The 20435-nt window shown below is 44.2% G+C and overlaps 1 long non-coding RNA gene and 1 pseudogene across 1 annotated transcript in view; both read left to right on the forward strand.

Moving 5' to 3' along the window:
* Window positions 1–20435, forward strand: part of LOC149864374 (uncharacterized) — a 93575-nt gene that overhangs the window by 37260 nt on the left and 35880 nt on the right. The window lies entirely within an intron of this gene.
* On the forward strand, window positions 3384–3502 carry LOC149864375 (5S ribosomal RNA; annotated as a pseudogene).

Consider the following 20435-nt stretch of genomic DNA (forward strand, 5'->3'; position numbering starts at 1 on the left):
AGGGGGTAGGGGAAGGAGGTACCTACCAAAGAGGAAAAGAAACAGTTTGTTAAAAGACAATGCTGGCATAAGAACAAATATGTAAAAAATGGTTATGAATAAATTTAGAATTGAAATTATCTGACTGCTGCTAACTATTGGCACAGTAGTATTCTGGACTAGCCTTCCAATCCAAGCAGTAAGAGTAAAAAAAATCTACTTTTAAAGATGGTGCTTGATATGCTTATGAAAAGGATTATATGACACAGGGCCTACCATGGAGCCACTGAGCTAGGAGATCTCTCTTAATCCTGTGTTTGTGTGTTCCTGTGTATTTTGACATGCACATCAGTCCTCAGGATTAGCACTTAAAACCAAGGAAGTTCTCCTTATGCTTAACACCAGGCTTGTGAGGTTGCTGTGATGATGTGTCTTGGCTTAAAACAGCAAAGTTATAGAAGGCCAGACACTCTGTTTAGGGGTCACAGTTGGAACCATTAATGGGTTTCTGGGGTGTGGGGATCCTTGGAATAAAGACCATAAAAAAATCAATATATGCATTGATTTAGAGTAACATCCTTGTGTAACCATGGGCCTTGTTATACAATAATTTTAAGTAGCTCCTGGAGCTCTTAACCTCAGGATTGTCTATGTCTTAACACCTAAAACTAGTTTTAAGTACACTTTAGGTGGCTTAAAGTTATTCCACTCTAGGGCAGGCTTATATCTGATCTGTGTTACCCAGCTTGTACTCTATTTAATATGTGGCCACCCCCCACAGATGAGCTGCCCAAGTTGCAGTCCTCCAGCATCCTAGGATAATATGTTCCCCTCCCCCACCGTCTTGCTCTGTGTGGACAAACTTTCTATGCTGTGAAGAGAAACGGGCTGCAAATCAACTACTAATTGCAGGGAATGAGACAGAACAGAAGGAAGAAGAGACGAGAGTGGAAAAATTATGCTTCCAGAGCTGCTGCTCCATCAAGGTAGAATAGCCCTAGGAGGGGAGGGGAGGGGCAGGGAAGGCTGCCGAGGGAGCAAACAGCAGGAAAAAAAAAAGCCCGGGAAGGCAGTAGAGAGAAAAAAGGACCCCTAGGACCAGGTCTGAGTGGAAAGGAGAGCTTGACTAGATCCTATTAAGCCAGGAGTCACCAGCAATGAAAATTCTTTTACAGGCAGTACCCGAGAGATGGGGACGTTACGGCAGAGACAGCTGCATGGTGATAAAAGTGGCTGTTACTCTGGTTACAATGAAAGCTGGTTCTGTTGCATTTTTGTTTTTTGGGTTGAACTTTGAGTAGAGCTAATTGGGCTCCAGGGAGGTTGCGGGGTGAGAGAGGCTGAGCGACAGCTACTTGCTCAAACCCTTAAACAGACAAGAGTGTCTTGAGAGCTCTGTGGAGGCAAGAACAAGCCAGGAAACAGGACGACATAAAAAAAATTAGAGATGGGACAAAGTAAGAATTCCTTGTTTCTTTGTTTGTACTTTTAAGTTATGATTATCCTAAACTATACACTCCTAGAGAGTTGAATCTAGCTGAACCTTTTCACAGTTAAAGTTAAGACTTACCTAAACCGGTGTGGAGTACCAATGATTTGTCAAACTGTGGGTTGATTGTAGCTGTAAAAAAATCCCAAAAACTGGAGAAATGAATAATAAAGAAAATTTTTTAACCCAAAAATAAGACTGTGATTTCAACTGATGACATAAATGTCGGGTGTAGCTTGGAAGAGGTACAGGGGAGGTTGTAACCCAAGAAAACCTCTACAACCCCATATAAACAGCCTGGAGAGCACATGGCAGTTAGGCAGGATATGGGCACGTCCAAGAGTTGGGTCTGGGAAGGGTGGTGGGGAAGGTAGGGAATTGGGTTGCCATAAGCTGAGACTTACTGGCAAGGGTAGTATCCCCCCCAGAGCACCTTCCATCACCCCTCCCACCTCCCAGCCACCCTGGGAAGCCCAACCAGTACCTCCCACACCCCAATCCCAATTTATTAAAACATGAAACCTTTAATTTATTTCTTTTTAATTTTTTTACTTCTTATTTTATCCTTCAGTGGCTGACTTCATTTTTCCACCCTTCCCCATCCCCATTACTTTCTCCCTCCAATTTTAATTTTTCACCCCATCCTATTAACTCTCTGCTTCCCAGTTTCATGTTCTCTCCACCCTCTCTCTGATCCTCCACCCCCTGTCCAGAGCTGGGATAGAAGCCTGTCTTGGCTCACCAGCCCTGTGTTGGCAACTCACAAGCTGCTGGTCAGGCCCCTGCTCACCAGCCCTCTGGTGGGAAGTCACAGCTGTGCAGGTGGTGGGGACAGTCCGGGAAGGGTTTCAGTTGTAAGGTGACTGCTCCAAACGCAAGCTAGCACTAACACTGATCAACATTTGAGCAGCCCAAGGAGTAATGTGTAACAAGGCCCCATCATAACTGCTGAACACAGCCTCTAAATCCATAGCTTGATGGAACACTTCCCTGTCATGCATATGCCAATACAGCCATATTTAAAAACATGAGAAACTTTTGAAAAATAACTGTGTACTATGTTTATGGAATATGTTAAATGTTCTTTTGACAGTTTTTTATTTTGCGTTCTAGTCATATCCAAAGAATTGCAGGCAGCTTGACAAATCTTTACAAGATAATCAGCAAAGTGAACATTTCCATGCAGAGCAGCAGATGGCAAAACAACTAACAGCACAGGAAGACAGGCATCAAAAAATTACAGTACTTCTAGAAATTAAGCACTCTGTGTCACTGGCCCAGTTTTCTAAAAGCAATGCAAACCTCTGAGACTCGTGGCTCTGCAGTAGACATCCTATGGCAAGGTCTGCCAGTGTGGGTAAGATGCAAGGGAATATCCAGGTTGCTGATATAAGCTGACATATACATTCTTGTATAACAAGAAGCCTTGGAGTAAAAAACCTAAACCTCATTTTTCTCACCTACAACAGAAAGAATTGCTCATCACACCATTGTGAAGAAGTGGTTGTCCAAAAAGCAGAATTTAGAACAATGGAAAGATGTTTTTTAGTGGAAATAGTTTGATGAAGAAAGCAATTGCTATCCCCATTGTGCATGTAATAAGCAGATATGAAAGTAAATGGTTAATAAAGTGCATGCAAAATCACATTTCATAAGGCCTTCCAACTTCTCTGATTCTAGACTTTTAATTAGACCTTCTAGCACAACTAAAACTTCTTTCTACAAATACTAACAACTTGAAGGAAAAAGTCATACAAAAGACTCCCTCTCTGTTATCTGGAATGGCCTTGAACTGGTAACTGGTTCCCATAGGAATACATAGGGTTGACATTGTGCCTGAAAATCCCCATAGGAATGCAATGGGTTGACATTGCCCTGGCAAGCCTCCTGCCCCCCCGCCTTCCCTTCCCCATCTGCCTATGGCCAGACTGGACTGATTGCACCCGATCCCGTCCGATCTTGGAAGCTAAGCAGTCCTGGACCTGGCTAGTGCCTGGATGGGAGACTGCCTGGGAATCCCGGGTGCCATAGGCCATCTGCCCCTTTCATGCCCGAGCGGGCTGGGGGCTGGCCCTGCGCTTGCCCGAGCCCCAGAAGTGGGCTCCAGCCCCACACGGATAGGCTCACAGAACTGATAACTGGTGCTTCAAAATGTGAGATATACACTCCTGAATCTGAAACTGGCTATATGTTTTTAAGTTATAATCATGTCCAAAACCAAAATAGGTATGTTTTTCTGGATATAACTTGAACTCATTTCAAGATGGTGTTTATGCAGTAAGAACTGTTGAGAGTTCAGGTTCATGACATATTGTAAGCTAAGCTGATCTTGCGATATTGTAGCCAAAATGAATTCAAACTGTATCTTGAATTTAATCTTGAATGTGAGAGGCTATACTTACTCTTGTTCTGAACTTTGTAGGGTAGTGAATAATGCAGTATAGTTCTAAGGACACAAGCCAACATTTTCAAATGTGATTGTCTTAAAGTTACATATCTACTTCTGTACTGAGTAATTTAAACATAAAAAGCTTAATTTTCAGAGGTAGAAGGCCGGACACTCTGTTGAAAGTTAGGTCACTCTGGGTGCTCCATACCTCCTGAAGGCCAGGCCCTTTTAATCCAGATATTTAACCAAAGTTTGAAGATCCTGGCCAGGACTGACAATGTAGTTAGCCTGATGTTATGTAAATTTTATTTCAGTGTTGTGGAAGAGATGAAAGGATTGATTATTTATTTGTTCAAGGCAGTCAAACATAATGTAAAAAAAATTAACAATATAGCTATTTAAGCTAATCTACCACAAATCATTTTCCCATTCAAACAGTTTTTACTTTGACAGCAAAGTCCCTGGTCCCTCAAATGTCAAATGCCATAGAATTGATGAACTTTGCAATGACCCCAAAGATTATTAGTTTATACCAGTTAGTTCACATTATGAGAGCCACTATCCATAGTAACAAATTTTGGAATGGTTCCAAAAGCTGAGGACAATTCTTTTCTTCTAAGTGATGCTTGAAATTGGGTATTTTGGTCACTTAGGCTAGGATGAGGCATTGCATTTGTCTGGGAGCAGAAAAGTCCTGGGATTGCCACATACACATGTCACTCTTCCAATGAGGTTAAAGTGAGCAGCCATATGGACTGCTGCTTTTCTGCCATTAATTTTAATGATGCAGTCACAGGATAATCATTGAGATGCCCTTCTTGATGTCCTGGGACAAACTTTTAGCTCTTCTTATCCTTTGAATCCTTTAGGGTTTATCTGAACAGTTGCACTTTATCCCAGGATAAAATGGTTTCTCCCAGGAGAAATGAAGCATCTGTTTGTAGCCTTAGGCTCCCTCTACACATTACATTTAAGGCATGGTTAATTAGGTAATTATGCCTTAAGTTTTTGACCCAGCTTACACATTCAACCAATTAATGGAATGATAAAACAAGCAATAAGTTACAAAGTCATTCCACAAAAAATGTGTAATAACTTTGTAGCTTGTTCTGATCATGCCATTAATTGAACATGTGACCAAGGTGCTCCTCTGTGGCTGGGAGCCCCATTAACTGAGGGGTTCACAGCTACAGGGCTGCACCACTTGCTGCCAGCCCCACAGCTGCAAGGCTTGTGCTGGTCACAGCTTGCAGCAGAGAGAATGCTGTCCCTGCTGCAAGCCTCCCCACCTGTGTGGCTGCCGCATCTTCAGCTGCAGAGCTCACATTGCAGCTGATGTCACAGTAGGGATTGGAACAGAGTCAACAGGAAGAATGTTAATGCATCTGTAAGACTTGAGGTGACCTGTAGAGGGGCCGTTAAGCTCTGTGACAAAGAAATATGACAGCCATTACAAACTAGCATGTTTATTTAACAATGGCATGATGTTTGAAGATGACTGGATCATTCTCATTATTAGCAAGCCTGGGTTTTCCTGAATAGAGTTTGTTGTTGTTGGTAAGCAAATATTTTGCCTTAGATGAAATGAGATAATGTAGCACATGAGGTCAGGATTGTGGTGACCGCTGGGTTCAATGAAGACAGCTAGACATGAATGAAAAGAAATAAACAACAAGTTTTATTGGGAGCAGTACACAAGCTTCTGCAGTTCTTCAGACTGCCCAGTTAATTAACTAAGGGGCTATCTCCCAATTTCCTATTCTTCTAAATTAGGGGACACCTCTAAATTCTAACTTTTATCACTAAAAGGATTATTTTAAATTTGGGTGTGTCACATAATGTTGGATCTTCTTACAGAATGGCTTGCTTGAATGGTGGAGAGAGTGATCATAGAATCATAGAAAATTATGGTTGGAAGGGGCCTCAGGAGGTCTTCTAGTCTAACACCTTGTTCAAAGCAGTACCATCCCCAACCAGATCATCCTAGCCAACCCTTTGTCTATCTGGGTCTTAAAAACTTCCAAGGATGGAGATTCCACAACCTCTCTGGGTAACCTGGTCCAGTGTTTTACTATCCTCCCAGTGAAAGTTTTTCCTAATATCTAACCTGAACTTCCCTTGCTGCAACTTGAGATCATTACTCCTTGTTCTGTCATCTGCCACCACTGAGAACAGTTGAGCTCAAGGGAAGACAATTATTTAGGGTGGAGGTCCGCTTACTGAGTTTTGGCAAGCCAACGAGGGCTGCATGACAGGCAGCCGGGGCAGATAAATATTAATTTTCTAAATTTTGAGGGGCCCCGCGGGCCAGATAGAATGGTCTGGTGGGCTGCATCTGGTCTGCAGGCTGCATTTTGCCTGGCCCAGTCTAGCTCCATCCTCTTTGGAACTACCCTTCAGGTAACTGAAGGTTGGTATTAAATCCCCTGTCAGTTTTTTATTTTTCCTCCAGACTAAATAAGCCCAATTCCCTCAGCTTCTCCTCAGAAGTTATGTTCCCCAGCCCCCTCACCATTTTCATTGCCTTCTGCTGGACTCTTTCCAATTTACCTACATCCTTTCTATAGTGGGGAACCCAAAATTAGATACAGTACTCCAGTTGTATCCTCAGCAATGCTGAGGGGAAGAATCACTTTCCTTGATCTGCTGACAACACTCCTACTAATGCAGCTCAGTATGCCGTTAGCCTTCTTGACAACAAAGGCACACTGCTGGCTCATATTCATCTTATTGTCCATAGTTCAGTACCAACTTGTATAACTCATACAGGAGGTAATGTTAGGGCAAAAGTGATCGATTTTTGTGAAATGTTTTGAGAACTTTGGATGGAGTTGCAAGGCACTGTTGATTTTAGTAATGATTTCAATGTTTGCTTTCCTGCTAGAAGGCATTTCAAAGGGGGTAGAAAGGTTGAGGGCGAGAATTCCTGCTCCTGTGGAAAGAAAGAGTGCATCTTTACCAAAGCAAAATTGGGTCCAATCTGAAATAAGGCATGATTAAAAGAAAAAAAAGTAAAACCTGTGGAACAGATGACCCTGTATGGTAAACTGATCATAACTAACCAGTGCAGCTGAGCCAGGTACATTTAAATGCCCCTCTGTAGTACACCTGATCAAAATGTAAATAACTTATTTTCCAGTATGTAATTTACACTTTAGTAGAATCATAGAATCACCGTCCAGTCTTCTCTTGAAGACCTCTAGGGTATGTGATTGCACCACCTCTGGGGAGAGCTTGTTCCATAGTCTGGACACCCTAGATGTGAAGAAGTTTTTCCTAATGTTCAGTCTAAAACTATCTTCTAGGATTTTGTGGCTGTTGTTTCTAATTTTCCCCCAGGGTGCCCCGGTGAACTGTTGTTCATTAAGCCCTTGATGTATGCCTCTGATATAGTGGTAAGCTGTAATCAGGTTCCCTCTCAGCCTTTTCTTTAGGCTGAAAAGATTGAGATCCCTCAGCCTCTCTTCATTTGGCTTGCTATGCAAGTCTCTGATTCATACAGGTGTCCCTTCTCTGGACCCTTGCAAGCTTTAGCATGTCCTTGTTGAAGTGAGGCACCCAGAACTGGACACAATACTCCAGCTGTAGCCACACCAATGTTGAGTAAAGTGAGAGAATCATTTCTTTGGTTTTACTGGAGATGCATTGATTGATGCATGCCAGAGTTTTATTGGCCCTAGCGGTTACTGCGTCACATTACTGACTCAGATTCATGCTGGGGTCTATTGTTACCCCAAGATCCCTTTCATTTTTAGTGCTGGTTGGGTTAGTGTTGTCCAGCCTGTAGGTGTGCTGGGGCTTCTTCCTTCCCAAATGCAGCATTTTGTGTTTCTCTACATTGAACCTCATCTGGGTTGTGTCCGTGCGACCCCATATCTTGGTGTTGTCCGCACACTTTGCCAATGGGCTTTTTACCCTGTCATCAAGGTCACTGATAAAGATGTTGAACAGCACTGGGTCAAGTACCAACCGCTGGGGTATGCCACTGCCCACATTTCACCAGGATGACACAAATCCATTTATTTAGACTCTCTGCACCCTACCCCCTAACCAGTTTCGCATCCACTTGACAATCCCACAGTTGAGCCCGATATCTTCCAGTTTTTCAGTACCTTGTGGGATACCAAGTCAAAGGCTTTCTGGAAGTTGAGGTATATGATGTCAACTGCTTTTCTCTCATCCATGTGACGAGCCACCAGATCATAGAAACAAATGAAGTTGGTCAGACAAGATCTGCCCATGACAAAGCCATGCTGGCTGTCATACAGTATCTGCAAGTTTGTCACATATAGCCTCTTTGATAAACATTTCTATGATTTTCCCTGGAATAGAAGTTAAGCTAATTGGTCTGTAGTTTCCCAGGTCCTCACACTTCCCCTTCTTGAAGATGGGCACAACATTGGCCCTCTTCTAGTCCTCTAGGATTTCTCCAGAGGCCCATGATTTTTGAAAGACCTTTGTCAGGGGTTCTGCAATTACTTTGGTCAGCACTTGCAGCACTCTTGGGTGGAGTTCATCTGGTCCTGCTGATTTATATAAATCTAATTTCTTTAATTGGTCATACACCGGTTCTATGGCAGTGGTGGGAACAGTGTCAATCATGCCCTGTTTGTTCTGTGCCCTATGTGGTGGTGTGTTGTTCTCCTTGGTCTTCTGAAAGTACCCTCATCCCATTTTGGGTGCATTAATGACAGAAGGCACAGGCAGTAAATTGCACTGAATTGAACCATGGACTTCTGCTGGTTTTATGTGCAAAGCCTTCTCAAGGATAATCAATTGTCTCCATTTCTATCAGAAAAAATAGTAAACAAGGGGACTTTGTTCTGTATGATTCACAATTTTTACTTTCTATTAACCATGAGCATTGATATTAATTGTAAATATCTGACATTCTGCTGAATATATGCATGAGTCTTTGCAAATTACAATTGTGTTTTCCTTCAGAATATCAGATTTTTAAAGTATTTTAATGTCTTTAGTTGGAACACCATAACAATAACACACATTTTTGCATTTGTCATAATTGTTTCTAGGCAATAACAGTACAAAATATTACTTTAAAACATGCTTTTTTTCTTATTAGTTTCTTCTTCATGTTGCCTTTTCCAGTCTGTTCCTTGGCATTGTTTTAAAGAAACTATTGTAACTACTGGAATAATTATTTATAGCATACCTTCTGGAAACATGCAGCATTGTTTCCCTACTTAGCTCCTTTTCACCACCCCAACACACACACACACACACACACACACACTACCTTAATATTGTTTTTGTGCTAAATGGGTAACATTTTATTTAAGGTCAGAAAACATTGTGTCTGAAAAAAATGTATTAAAAGAGTGACTCTCTTTTCCTTGATAAACCGATGTAGGTCAAATCTGGGGCCTAATGACAGTGAAGAGTCTCTTGTAACGTAAATTTCTTAAATATTTTTCTGCAATATGGTTTACTTTTTGTGTGTAGTGCGTGATACCTTTTTGTGGGTCTTTATTACATGCAAGTCCTATTCAAAAACAGGAACAGAGTTAGACTATGAAGCTTCTCTAGAGCACAGTTGTGGGACAGTAGATGTGTAGCTAGGTTGTATTGTAGTACACATCTCCTTGTTCATAAAGCAATAAATGGGTTTATTCATCAGCACTTTTGTGAGTAAGCTCAGACATACCAACTTTCATTTCAAGAGGTCTCAAAGTCAGCTGTAGGAGAAAATCAAAGATGTATCCTTATGGACCCAAGAACCACAGCTTAGCTGCTTTCACATTCTGTAGTCTCCAAGGACTGTCATAGCAGATGTCTGATTTTTTCATTTCCAATACTATGAACTTTTGTTATAGATCCATGACACTTAACAGTGCCTATGGCAGTTGTAGATCTTTCACTGCATGCACTTACATTAAGTTTTATGTATTATGAGAGGCAAAATGTCATTAAGTGTCAGCACTCTTCTCTTTTGGTGTATCATATGCACATGGTTCTGGAAAACAAAGGAAAGCCAGCTTCTGAAAGATGAGATGGAATGTGAGCTGTGTTAACAAAACCTCAGCTGACCATCCAAAAAGCCCTCCTCTTCAGTTTGGTTAGGCCTTTAGCAGTGTTTTATAGCTCATGTTGTGATCCACAGCTCTCATGTAAATTACACATTGGGTACTGATGACATCTGCAAATTGAGAAGATAAATTGTCAGATAGGAATGCTTGTTGGTCAAGACAGGCATGCGGTCTCATCAAGCAGATTACAAGAACTGTTCCTATGCTCATGAGATCTGCCCCTCTGGTTGATAGAAGCATCATCCATGTTGCAGATGTGCAATCTTTTAAAAAGGAGGAAGAAGGGATGGGGGAGTTGGGGGAGGGGAGAGGGAGAGACACAAAGTGGCTCAGTGGCTTCTGGAAGCAAACAGATTTTTATAAATCTCATAAACTGCTCAGTTCCCAGCATACAGTCTTACAGAAAGGGTTATTCTATTCCTGGTTACAGACATCTGTTCACATCTCCTGCTGGGAATTCTGGGATTTAGACAGCCATCTGCTTCTTACTGTAGCAGTTCAACAACAAAGGGAATTTTCTCCACTAACAAATAAAGCCTTTGCCTAATAAAAACAAGATATTTCTATGAGCATATGCCATTTTTTTCCTTTTAATTTTAGTCAATATATTTTTGAGTCTATTTAGATCATATCAATTTAACAAAACAAATTACATGAAAGGCCAGTTGTTGAGCCTTACTTGTGCATTGAGCTTTTTTATTGGAACTTAAGCAAAACCATCAATCAGGTAGTGCTGGTATACATTTCTAGGTGAGTACATTGCTGAATTTTGATAACTTTTAAAGAAGGAAAAACTTCAGTTGGTAGGACTACAGCTGCATTTGTTCATGTAAAATATAAATAAAACAATATTGCTATCAGGTGTATGTTCCTTTGGTGATCTGAGTACCTGTTGTGGGTTCTTTCTTATATAAATAAACTACTATACTGTTAGGCACAAGTCAGCAGTATAACTGGTCATAATGCCCATGTTTTCAATACTGTAGGCCTTTTGGCTTTCACTTTTTTTTTTTGAGTCTGTGCAATATATATTCTCTGTTGATGTAAAACCGCTCCTTTTGTCTTTGAAAAAATGTGGCAGATACTAATTTGAGTTACTATCTAACTTGATATCAATATGGAGTTTATTAACTTTTAGGAATATGCTTGTATGACAGCAGGGGACTCAACTTTGACTCAGATGGTCCCTTTCAATCCTATGTGCATCCCAACCGTCCTGGAGGTTCTGGTCTATTTATTTTCCTCATATGATTTAGTTATTTTAGCATCTGTGAATTTGGATCCAGCAGCCCTGGAATTCTCATATTTTTTTTCTGATTGTAGCTAAACATACAGGTTCCATAATAGTAGGTGGGGACACTGAGGACACTCCCCACTAGACTGCTCAGTTTACATTGTAGCTTCTCCCCACTTGCCTCTTCTACAGTCGGTAAAGGAAGAAATTTTATCAGGCCCTCAGGAGTACATTTGCATTTAACTGAGAAGAGACCCAATTGCCATGCTCCTTTTTTAGTTTTGTTTGCTCCCAACTTTGAAATGGCAGCAACTTTTGTGACCTTTGAGTGGCCTGCATCTGTTCCCCTTTGCTGTCAGCTATTATCTTTATCCTGATTGGGAACTGCTGCCTATAGCGATTTGTAATTTTTGCACGATTTTGACCTTATACGTGGTAGACAGCTTTGACCAAGCAGTCAGCCCAGATTCCTTATAAGCATCCCCTGCCCTACTGGAGGCATTGCCCATTTGTTTGCCCTGTGAGTCTGAACCATTTGGTGCTCCTTGGAGGAGGCTTAGGATCATTTGTCTAAATAAGGGTGTGGGCCCCATGGTGAAAATACATACTTACATAACATCTGAAGTTTCTTTAATTAGCTCAATTAGGTGTTCCCAATCTGGGTACTAATGATGCATAAAGCGGTTCGTTTCTCTGGAGGCCACAAAAATCACAGACACACACTCATTAGATGGCACAAAAGGTGTATTTGCAAATAGGGTCAGAGCAGAGTCAAGAACTCAGATTACTCTGAACCAACAAAGGAATTTTGCAGGCTGTATTTATCTTTTTCCTGCTGGGCACGTGTGCAGAAACAGGAACTCTTACAGCTCACTTCCGTTTCATACAAGCATACATGTGGTTACATCACTACATACATCGCATGTATAGTATAATTAACTACTTAAGTATGCAGGGCGGAGAGGTAAATATGCATCAGCTAATTAAGCATGCTCAGAAACTACTATAGGTCACCAAGAGTTCAACCCCCTCCCCCTTTTCAAGGACACAGTCAGTTGCATTCCGGCTTCTGTAATCTGTATGAGAAAGGCTAGGGAGAAACTGGGGGAGAGTCTGCGATTTAGCTTAAGAAAAGCTGTGGCAAGGCTGGGAAAGGAAAAAAGTCCTTGGCAGTGTTTCTTTCTTATCGGGTGCAAGATGCAAGCTGTGCATTTCTAACAATACTCCATTTCTAACAATATTCCCCCCTCAAGATGCTTTCTGCTCCCCATTTTCATTTAGGCAGATCAAGATAATTACAAGGAATTTTTCTGAGTACCATGACTTTTCCTACAGTCTGCGCTTTGAGGGAGACTGCTGCAACTTGCATCCCTTCAACTGTGGTGGTTATCAATCTAGTGACAGTACTCTCCTAATGCCACTTGGGAAAGATCCCAGCTGTGGTTCTCATCCCATTCTTGACCAGTACTCTTAACATCCGCCTTATCACTTACTAACCATTTTGGGGCCAAAGGAAAAGCCCTCCAAGGCCACTGTTCTCTGGCCTCTCGGAGTCCCCCACAGGCCAAGCAGTTGGTGAGATTGAAGGTACCTGCAATTTTTTCCATCATGTCAACATACAAATTTGTCCCTGGGGGAGCAATTGGGGGAAGCAGGGATATAGGCTGGCGGCTAGGGCTGCTCAGTCCTGCTTCTCTTACTACACAGATAACAACAAGGCATATTAAGAGTCCCACCATATTCTCCCTTTCTTGAGATCAAATACAGCCTAAACTTTTTCTTTTTACTTTCTTGTCTAATTTTCTGAACTTTGATTAAGCCGTCTCAGGCGCACTTGGAGATCACCAGTAGGTTCACAGCTCCACTTGCTGGCTTCTTGTTCCGAGGACGACTCAGCTTCCGGAGTGAGTTCGTCCTGGGGGTTAGTGTCCTCTGACGCTCATGGATGTCGTTTCACACGGGTATGGTGTATCCAACGGTCATGGCCAGCAATCTTTACAGCGGTGTGGGTTGTTAGAAGTACCTGGAAAGGGCCACTCCACCTCTCAGTCAAAGGTTCCTTTTTCCACCGCTGCACCAAGACCCAGTCTCCCAGGCAGAAGTCATGTACTGGTATGTCTAAAGGCAGACGCTGAAAGGAGGCTGCATACCTGTGAAGAGAAGACAAGACAGACTGCAAAGCAATAACGTACAGATGAAGCTCGCTATTACCTAATTCAAAAGTTACATTTTCTTGCATCCCAGGGGGTAAGACTCGAGGGGGCTTGCCAATCATAATTTCATATGGGGTTAATTTAATGCCCCGTTGGGGAGTGTTTCGAATGCAAGTAAGAGCTAGCGGCAATGCTTGAGGCCACTTAAGGAAGGCGTGTTTCAATACAGATTTTGGTGAGTAGAGTCTTTAAGGTCCTATTCATGCATTCCACTTGTACTGAACTCTGTGGTCTCCATGGTGTGTGTAGTTTCCAAGTGATTTCTAACAATACTCCATTTCTAACAATATTCCATTTCTAACACTAACTTCCCATCAAGATATATACATGCTTTGATTTCAGAGTTAACAAAACAGGGCAATGCCAGGGGCCAAGAAGCATTGACTTGGAATAGGATACTATTGAATGAGCTCTTTGCCTGGCTTCATAATGAACTTATTAATTCAGCCCCACACTTGCTTCTTGTTCAGTTGGGGGAGGGGGGAACGGGCCTGCTCCCCCACTCCTCCCTGCTCCATTCCCTGTGTCCCTGCCATCATGGTGGCACTCCGCCATGCCATCTGCTGTCTGAACACTCTTGGGACACTCTGATCAGTTGTTTTAGTCAGCTAGTCAGAGTGCTAATAAAGCATTTTGGACAGACATACAGACAAAGGCTTTTATAATATATCGATACACACACACACACACACACACACACACACACACACACACACGTATCAGTGGAACAGCCAGTGCCTTAATCACTACAATAAATTCTAAATACCTATAAATTTTGTCATTTGATTTGTGGTTTTTTTACTATGGAAAAATCAGAGCTTCCCCTGCCCCCTTAGGTTACCAGGGCCGTGTGTAGACAAAACGAGGGGCATGCGTATACAACACTTTCAAGAGGGATAAATGCTTTTGCACCATGTTGCAGGGCACTGAAGTGCCTGCTCCTAAAGAAAGACAGGTGTGGGTTGCTGGGACAACCACAGAGGTCAGCTGACTGGAAGGGGGAAGGGCCTGACCTATATAAACAGCTTAGGCTGAGGCCAAGCAGGCAGCTGAGGAAGAGAGTGAGCTTGCTCGCTCGCTCTGCTGGGAGTAGGCAGAATTGAGAAGCCTGATGACATGAGCAGATGATAGGTGAGAAAACCAGGCAGAGGAGCCCCTGGCAGGGATGGAAATGATGATTAGCCAGAGGGTTTAGGATTAGAGTTTTAGCCAGGAGGCTTGGGTTTGAGTTAGGGCTGATTGGCTGATGATTTTGTTTGTTGTTATGCCGGAGGACCGGGTGAGGCTATAAGGGGTTGGAGGAGGCCTCATAGGAACTCCCCAGTAGCATGGGGGTTCCTGGTGCCAGAGAGGGCACAGCAGTCTGGTGCTAGAGAGGACACCGTAGTAAAAGGGGCACCGACCTGAACCCGGGGGGGGGGGGGAGTTGGTGGACTGTGGGCCCGGTAAGGCCGAGGCCACCTGAGCCCAATTGTGGGAAGCCCCAGTGGGGTGCAAGACCTGGAGAAGGGATCTGGGGGCCAAATAAGGCCAAGGCCACCTGAGCCTGATAGTGGGAAGCCCCAGTGGGGTGTAGGACCCGAGAAGGGGGTCTGGGAGCCAGGCATGGCTACGGCCACCTAAGCCCCAATTGTGTGAACGCAAGCAAGGCCCCAGTGCAGGCATGGGCATGGGTGTGGGCGCATGAATAGAAGCCCTGGAGAGGGCGAACGTGGCAAGAATAGACTCAACAACGTCCGGGACATCTGAGAGGCTTGGGGCATGGTATTAGGGGTGGTAGGAGCCACGCATAGCTCCTAGGGCTGGGTGCACCAAAATCTATTTGTATAGAACAGGGACCAGGAAAAGTAAGAGCACTGTGTCTAAGGGGACAGATAAAGGCAGCCTCCCTTAGAATACTTGAACCATCAAAGACGCGGCGGGCAAGAATGAGGGTGCTAGTTCGCCAACGGTAGGGGGCGCCAGGAGAGATCATGGCTGTTCCTGGGCCCCCGCCCTGTGACACACCACTTTAATGGTATCAGTTTTTGCACTTCTTGGCAGCGTATTGCGCATTAATTCCAGCTGCTGTAAGAAATTTGGCAAGGTAATGTGCCTTAAATGACTTGGGCCACAGCAAACTAAAAGTCCTTTGAGAAGTTTTAGTTTGCTGCCCCTAGAGCTGCAGAGTGAAGCACTGGGCTCTGTGCAGCTCTACAGCTCTGCAGGAAGCTGAGCAGCAACCCAGGAGAATAGACTCTGCCCATGAAAAGCAGTGAGCCTGATCTCCCCTTGGAGCCTGCCTGCCTGCTTGAGCTTTCTGGGGGTCCTGTGCTTCACCGATGCTGCAGTGCCTCTCAGAATCACCTGAGCTGGGTGCCACTTGGGGGGGGGGGTCTGCTGCTGCCTTGGAGAGAAGTACCAGCCTCCCCCACAGCACAGGGACTGCTCTGCCTGCCAGCAGCTCACCCTCCTCTCTCTGCCAGAGACAGGTAAGTCAGCAGGGTGTGTGCATGACATGGGGGTTTAATGAAGTCCTAAATTGGATCAGTATTTTTTAAAACCCACCACTTCAATTTAGGGTCCCTATTTTGTCTACATGTGCTCCAGGATGTGGGTCCAGCTGTGACTGTTTCCACCCCCTCATTTCCCAAGTGCTTTATGGCACTGAGCAGCCTGGATATGCCAGTGCCCTACCCATGCCATTGCCCCTCACTCCTCACCCACAGCCTCCTGCACCCCCCACCAGAGGGCCCCCCAGCTTCCAGGGCTACAAGGCCAAGGACCCAGGTCCACATCCCATGCCCTTTCCCCAGTGTGCACCCGAGCCCCAGCTGCCACCTGTAGGAAGCAGTGGCTGCTGTGGCCAGAGCAGAGCATGGAGCCAAGCTCCCCCACCCCCATGGGCAGCACAGCCAGAGTGGAACCCATAGAGAAGGTCAGGTGTGCGCTGACCACTGTGGGCTCAGGGCTCCCTGGCCTGATGCCTTTCCCCTGGGGGCCTCCAGGGGAAGGTGTAACCTGGTGCAGCAAGGAAGAGTGGGGCAAGGAGGCTTGGTGCCACTGCTGGGAGCCCCATGCCACTATTGTGAGGCACTCCCTGCTCACCCAGCAGCAGCAGGGGGCACAACTCCACATCACAATACTTGATGCTGCTGGGTGGGCAGGTGGTGCTTTGCCATGGCAGTGCAGGGCTCCCAGTAGTGGCACAAAGCCTCCCTATTCTGCTTCGCCCTGCCACACTGGGTCTCACTGGGTGGGGCAGCAGGGTAGGGTGCCCCAAACTCACAGTGGACACCCTGCATCCACCCTGCCCCATACACAAATCTGGGGAGTACATGTCCCCAATGTCCCCACCCCTCAGGAGTGTATGCAATGGTGGCCAGACCCCTGCCACCTCCTTGGACAAGCTGCCTGCAGCTCCATCCCAGTTCCCACTGTGGCCATATATTTCCACTCGAAGCCTGGGCCTGAAGCCACAGGCCCCATACCACCTCAGCTGGGCAGTGCTCCCAGTCCTGCCCAACTCCCTACCTCCCTCACTTTGGGGGCCTCAATCCCTCCCCCACCCCCAGATTTACCTGCAGGGAGCATTTGTGCACATGAACATGCACATCCCTGCCTGATCCCTCTCTTCCTGCTCCCTCCAGCCCATTGTAGGCTGGAACTCTGCCAGCCTGCAAAGGGAAACCCAACACTTCATGTCTTTTTTTTTTTTCTTCTTTAAAAGAGAAATTCTGTAGTTTTCTCCTTAAGAGAAAATTCTCATTTTTCTCCTTAAAATGAGAATCTGCATTTCACCACATTTTTCTGCAGTAAACAAAATACTAGAATCCTTGCTTATAATGCATGTAAGAAAAATATAGTTCTGTTTAATGAAAAAATATAGTTCTGTTACTATTTGCTGTTGGCCTGGAAGTTTAACAAAAAGCTGTGTTTTAGATTTTAAAGAGATTTATGACTCTTTCAACAGTATCTGTCCCCCCAGTATCTGATTACTCAGCAGAGGGATAAAAACATTGCTGAAAATCACTGACAGACTTCCATAGAGAATAAGTTACAAAGTTTGGGAGTTTTCACCTAAGTTTCTTACCACCAGGCACTCCTGTATATTCTTCCCTTTGTTGGTATCATTAATATTTGCTAGTGCTCCACAGGTATACCTGTACCTTTTAAAAATATGTGAGTGTATGGCCATATCTTTCAAAAGTAAGCAATCATTTTTGGTTGTTTAATTTTTTTTGAGTATGAAGCTAGAGAGTCCTTGAAAGAGGCCTGATTTCCTGAGGATTGTGTGTTTAGCATATTCTGATAATCAGAGCTCTCCAAAATGTCTGAGTTTGAGTCCCTCAGTTTAAAACCCAGATATTAAAAATCTCTAATCACTTCTGAAAATTTTGGACACTGGTATTTATAATGCATACATTTTTTTCATGTGTAAAAGTGGTTCCCTCAGGTACTTAATTTTATTAATCCTCTTTCTGACTGCCTAGGATTGGAGATGGTTTCCTCCAGAGTCAGTCAACACTTTAAGGTTTATGCCAGAGGGTTTTTGTGGGAAACCATTTTTCTCAGTCCCCAGCCTGGATATGACATTCTCCCCTGGATAAGACAATAGTTTACAGAATCCCAGTTATTATTTCTTAATAAATCCTGAAAGAAGAAAATGTGTGTAAAAATAATGTGTGTGCTGTTTGCTTGTGTGCATATGTGGGTGCATAAAGACATTCAGGGAGGTTAGATCACATTAATAATAGTCACCTGATCTATGTTTGCCCTGGTGCAGACTATTGGTAGTTAGGTAGATCTAAGGGTGAATGTATAGAAGTTCAGGACAGTTAGGGCCTTGTTGCATGTTCATTTTGGGAAGCTCCTGGAGCTCTCAACCCCTAGATTGTTTGCACATTAACACTTTAAAGTGGCTCAAAGCACCCATTATGCAGCTCAAAGTTGTACTTTTCCAGGGCAGGATTACTTCTTGATCTGCATAACCCAACGCCTGTTCTATTAAGGTGTGGCCACTCTCCACAGATACGATGTTTAAGTTGAAGGTATGAATGCAAGCTAGCACTAAGTTGATCAACACTTGTGCTGTTCACAGTGCAATGTGCAATAAGGCCCTTAGATTGACTTTAAAATGGCCAACTACCTCAGAAATAGGATTAATTTAGATCAGGTCAGCTGGCTAAGTTAACCGTACTTCTGAGGTAGTCGGCCATTTTTAGACCAATCTAAAGGTGCCTGTAGATGTGCCCGGAGGCTGCTCTGATACACTGTAGATACAATGTGGTAGAGCACTTAACTACTTGAGTCTGTTGGAACATGATTAATTACTGTGCTCCAGCCAGCCTCTGTATCTTGTGTATCAGTCTCTGCTTCAGAATGGTAGGGGGACACTTCAATTAAAGCTCATTCAATAAGCTTTAGTTAAAATGCCCCTGCCACCTTTTGAAGTGTGGGTACACTAATACACGAGACACTGCAGGTGCTTTTAATTAGAGCAGCTCAAGAACTGCTCTAATTAAAGTGCCTGCCCCTCGCAACCCCTGGTGCATGGTAGGAAGGCTCCATTCCCCCACCCACCTGCCTCTAATTTCCAGTGCAGCAAAAGATGGCTTGTGGCTCTGAGCTGCAACCATCAAGAGGCTGGGGTGGGTGAATGGAGCAGGGGCTGAGCCAGCAAGCTGGGGAGAGCTGCACAGAAGGGGATCCATTCCTCGCCCCCACCAGATTCCTGATGACTGCAGCATGGTTTTTTTGCCATGCAAAGAACTAGTGGTGGATGAGGAAGTGGGGAGTGGAGTCCCCTGCCATGCTTACCTCACCCAGTACCCAAGGACCTGAGCCACCAAGATGGGAAGGGGTGCATATAGGAGGCAGAGCTCCATTGCCCCCCCCCACCTGCCCCAGCTTCCTGATGGTTGCAGATTGAAGCTATGTGCGGCTTTTTGCTGCACTGAGAACTAGGGGCAATGAGGTAATGGAGTCCCCTTGCTGTGTCCCGCCCCCAGCTTCCTGGCTTGGGTCTGGGCCAGGTTCACATGGCAGAGGGGATCCATTCCACCACCTGCCTTCCCCTTGTTCCCAATGCAGTGAAAAGCCATCCATGGGTCCAAGCTGCAGCTGTCAGGAGGCTGAAGCAGGTCAGGGGAACAAAGCTCCCTTGCTGCGTGGACCCAGCCTTGCCCCTCCCACCTCCACAAGATCCAAGACGGCAAAGAAGGCAGGGGTATGTGGCAGTGGGGATCCATTCCCTGCCCCTGCCTGGCCATGCAGGGAGGAGACAGAGACTTTTCTGTCCCCTCTCTGTGATAGCCCAGGGGCCAAGATGAGCTGGTGCTTGCCCACAGCAGATGATCATGGCCAGGGCAAGCACACTGCCCTGCAAGGACTCCCTGGGATTGGGGGGATGTAGTATATAGAAGTTCAATAAAGCACTCTAAAGTGCTTTACTCTGATATCGCATCCATCCAGGGTTAAATTAGACTGGGATCCACCATTTTTAAAATGCTCTATGTAAACATCTGTTCAGTTCCATCTAAAGAGTGCTTTCTGCACACTTAATGTGCAATCAGTATAACGGCTGTACCTAGCCTAAGTTCAAGTTGCTATTGGCATCAGTTCTCTGATATAGCCCCTGATCTCAGTGAGAGAGAGCATATATATATATATTTTAATCAGCATCTCAGTTGCATTATCCTTAGATTCTTCTAGGTCCTTTGGATTTCTTCTACCTGGTTCTTGTGGTCTTCCTTATTCTATAATTTATCATTTTTGTGCAGCTCCTCTTGTTTGAAAAGCATTTTCTCTATAGAACTCATTTTGTTTATTTCAAACGTACTTCTTTCAAGCAGAATATCTGTGATTCCTTGTACCTAGTACCAGTTCTTTTGAGAGGTCTTCTTGTGCTTAGAGAATGATCTGGCCACAGTTAAAGAATAATACAATAATAGCAAAACATCTTGATCACTTAATATTATCGGTGTTAGATTTTAGGAAATATTTGTGTCACAGAAATGGAGAACATGGCACAAGTTGGTTCACATTCTATCTAAGCAGAAGAGGTACTTTATCATGTTTTCTTAAAATGTGGGTGATTTGTCTT

This window comes from Crocodylus siamensis, chromosome 5, assembly GCF_052110815.1.
Source record: "Crocodylus siamensis isolate JL-2025a chromosome 5, ASM5211081v1, whole genome shotgun sequence".
Classification (NCBI taxonomy): domain Eukaryota; kingdom Metazoa; phylum Chordata; order Crocodylia; family Crocodylidae; genus Crocodylus; species Crocodylus siamensis.